This window comes from Cetorhinus maximus, unplaced genomic scaffold (genome assembly GCF_964194155.1).
Source record: "Cetorhinus maximus unplaced genomic scaffold, sCetMax3.hap1.1 HAP1_SCAFFOLD_1489, whole genome shotgun sequence".
Taxonomy (NCBI): Eukaryota; Metazoa; Chordata; class Chondrichthyes; order Lamniformes; family Cetorhinidae; genus Cetorhinus; species Cetorhinus maximus.
In genome coordinates this window covers 77501-81228 of record NW_027597430.1, presented here as the reverse complement: position 1 = coordinate 81228, position 3728 = coordinate 77501, and positions in this window count along the sequence as shown.

The window sequence follows — 3728 nt, the reverse complement described above, 5'->3', positions numbered from 1 at the left end:
AGGAGGTGGCAAATCGAGAATCGGTCGACATCGCCAAGTGCCTTCTCGAGCCTCCAGGTCTGCAGGGACCGACCCAGGCTGCCCCCAAACCGACCGCGAGGCCGTGCCGGGCGGCCATTTTTGGCCATTTTCGGCATTTTTCGCGTCTTTCGGTAGGTCACGGAAAGCGGCGGCCTGAAGCCCGGGCGTGCCCGGGGAAGGCTCCCCTTCGCCCGCGGGACCGGATTTGCCCCGGAAACGTCCCGAAGCCGGCCGGGAAGGCGGTTTCGAGGGCGAAGCACCTCCGATTGCCTTCGCAAGGCCGGGGAAAGTGGCCCCTGGGCCCGGGAGAGCAAAATCCGTGCGAGGACGGAAGCCCATGAGGTCAGATCCGAGGCTCTTACCCGGCGCCCGGTGGGGGTATTCCCGCAAAGAGCAGCGAGTGCGCCCGGCGACGGGTCAAGTTGCAATTTCTGGCATGCCACTCCTGGAGCTGGTTCATGAGTTCCCCTCGGAAGTCCCGATGAGGAAAGGGCAAAATGGCGTTTTGCGGGCTTTGGGGCCTCTTCGTCGGTAGGACTACCGCCCGACCTTACGGTTGGAATTGTCGGCAGGGGAGGTTGGCGGGGTACCTGCAGAATAGTAGGAGGTGGCAAATCGAGAATCGGTCGACATCGCCAAAAACCTTCTCGAGCCTCCAGGTCTGCAGGGACCGACCCAGGCTGCCGCCAAACCGACCGAGAGGCCCTGCCGGCGGCCATTTTTGGCCATTTTCGGCATTTTTCGCCTCTTTCGGCCGGGATGGAAAAGCGGCGGCCTGAAGCCCGGGCCTGCCCGGGGAGGCCTCCTAATCGCCCGGGGGACCGGATTTGCCCCGGTGAGAGCCCCGGAAACGTCCCGAAGCCGGCCGGGAAGGCGGCCAAGGACGAAGCACCTCGGATTGCATTCGCAGGCCGTGCAAAGTGGCCTCCGGGCCCGCGAGACAATGCAGGGTGCCCTCGGTGTGCCCCTGAGAAATGGTTAACCAAACGAAGGACAGTGCGCCTCGGATTGCATTGGCAGGCCGTGCAAAGGGGCCCCCGGGCCCGCGAGACGTTACAGATTGCCCTCGGTGAGCCCCTGAGAAATGGTTAACCAATTGGACTTAGTCTCTGGCGGAGAGACAAAGTGTTTTCACGAGAAATGGTTAACCAATTGGACTTCGTCTCTGGCAGAAAGGCAAAGTGTTTTCACGAGAAATGGTTAACCAATGAGGACAATGGACCTCGGGTTGCATTGGCAGGCCGGGCAAAGTGGCTCTTGGGCCCGCGAGAGCAAAATCCGTGCACAGACGGAAGTCCATGAGGTCAGATCCGAGGCCTTTACCCGGCACCCGGTGGGGGTATTCCCGCAGAGAGTAGCGAATCTGCCCGGCGACGGGTCAAGTTGCATTTTCTGGCATGCCACTCCTGGAGCTGGTTAATGAGTTCCCCTCGGAAGTCCCGATGAGGAAAGGGCAAAATGGCGTTTTGCGGGCTTTGGGGCCTCCTGGACGGTAGGACTACCGCCCGACCTTACGGTTGGAATTGTTGGCAGGGGAGGTTGGCGGGGTACCTGCAGAATAGTAGGAGGTGGCAAATCGAGAATCGGTCGACATCGCCAAAAACCTTCTCGAGCCTCCAGGTCTGCAGGGACCGACCCAGGCTGCCGCCAAACCGACCGACAGGCCCTGCCGGCGGCCATTTTTGGCCATTTTCGGCATTTTTCGCCTCTTTCGGCCGGGATGGAAAAGCGGCGGCCTGAAGCCCGGGCCTGCCCGGGGAGGCCTCCTAATCGCCCGGGGGACCGGATTTGCCCCGGTGAGAGCCCCCGAAACGTCCCGAAGCCGGCCGGGAAGGCGGCCAAGGGCGAAGCACCTCGGATTGCATTGGCAGGCCGTGCAAAGTGGCCTCCGGGCCCGCGAGACAATGCAGGGTGCCCTCGGTGTGCCCCTGAGAAATGGTTAACCAAACGAAGGACAGTGCGCCTCGGATTGCATTGGCAGGCCGTGCAAAGGGGCCCCCGGGCCCGCGAGACGTTACAGATTGCCCTCGGTGTGCCACTGAGAAATGGTTAACCAATTGGACTTAGTCTCTGGCAGAGAGGCAAAGTGTTTTCACGAGAAATGGTTAACCAATTGGACTTAGTCTCTGGCAGAGAGGCAAAGTGTTTTCAAGAGAAATGGTTAACCAATTGGACTTAGTCTCTGGCAGAGAGGCAAAGTGTTTTCCAGAGAAATGGTTAACCAATTGGACTTAGTCTCTGGCGGAGAGACAAAGTGTTTTCAAGAGAAATGGTGAACCAATTGGACTTAGTCTCTGGCAGAGAGGCAAAGTGTTCTCACGAGAAATGGTTAACCAATTGGACTTAGTCTCTGGCAGAGAGGCAAAGTGTTTTCAAGAGAAATGATTAACCAATTGGACTTAGTCTCTGGCAGAGAGGCAAAGTGTTTTCACGAGAAATGGTTAACCAATTGGACTTAGTCTCTGGCAGAGAGGCAAAGTGTTTTCAAGAGAAATGGTTAACCAATTGGACTTCGTCTCTGGCGGAGAGACAAAGTGTTTTCAAGAGAAATGGATAACCAATTGGACTTAGTCTCTGGCAGAGAGGCAAAGTGTTTTCACGAGAAATGGTTAACCAATTGGACTTGGTCTCTGGCAGAGAGGCAAAGTGTTTTCAAGAGAAATGGTTAACCAATTGGACTTAGTCTCCTGCAGAGAGGCAAAGTGTTTTCAAGAGAAATGGGTAACCAATTGGACTTGGTCTCTGAACGGCAGGCAAATTGTGGCCTTGAGAAATGATTAACCAATTGGACTTAGTCTCTGGCGGAGAGACAAAGTGTTTTCACGAGAAATGGTTAACCAATGGGACTTAGTCTCTGGCAGAGAGGCAAAGTGTTTTCCTGAGAAATGGTTAACCAATTGGACTTAGTCTCTGGCAGAGAGGCAAAGTGTTTTCCAGAGAAATGGTTAACCAATTGGACTTAGTCTCTGGCGGAGAGACAAAGTGTTTTCATGAGAAATGGTTAACCAATTGGACTTAGTCTCTGGCGGAGAGACAAAGTGTTTTCAAGAGAAATGGTTAACCAAATGGACTTAGTCTCTGGCAGAGAGGCAAAGTGTTTTCAAGAGAAATGGTTAACCAATTGGACTTAGTCTCTGGCAGAGAGGCAAAGTGATTTCAAGAGAAATGGTTAACCAATTGGACTTGGTCTCTGAACGGCAGGCAAATTGTGGCCTTGAGAAATGATTAACCAATTGGACTTAGTCTCTGGCGGAGAGACAAAGTGTTTTCACGAGAAATGGTTAACCAATTGGACTTAGTCTCTGGCAGAGAGGCAAAGTGTTTTCCTGAGAAATGGTTAACCAATTGGACTTAGTCTCTGGCAGAGAGGCAAAGTGTTTTCACGAGAAATGGATAACCAATTGGACTTAGTCTCTGGCAGAGAGGCAAAGTGTTTTCAAGAGAAATGGTTAACCAATTGGACTTAGTCTCTGGCAGAGAGGCAAAGCGTTTTCCTGAGAAATGGTTAACCAATTGGACTTAGTCTCTGGCGGAGAGGCAAAGTGTTTTCAAGAGAAATGGTTAACCAATTGGACTTGGTCTCTGAACGGCAGGCAAATTGCGGCCATGAGAAATGGTTAACCAATTGGACTTAAGTCTCTGGCAGAGAGGCAAAGTGTTTTCCTGAGAAATGGTTAACCAATTGGACTTAGTCTCTGGTGGAGAGG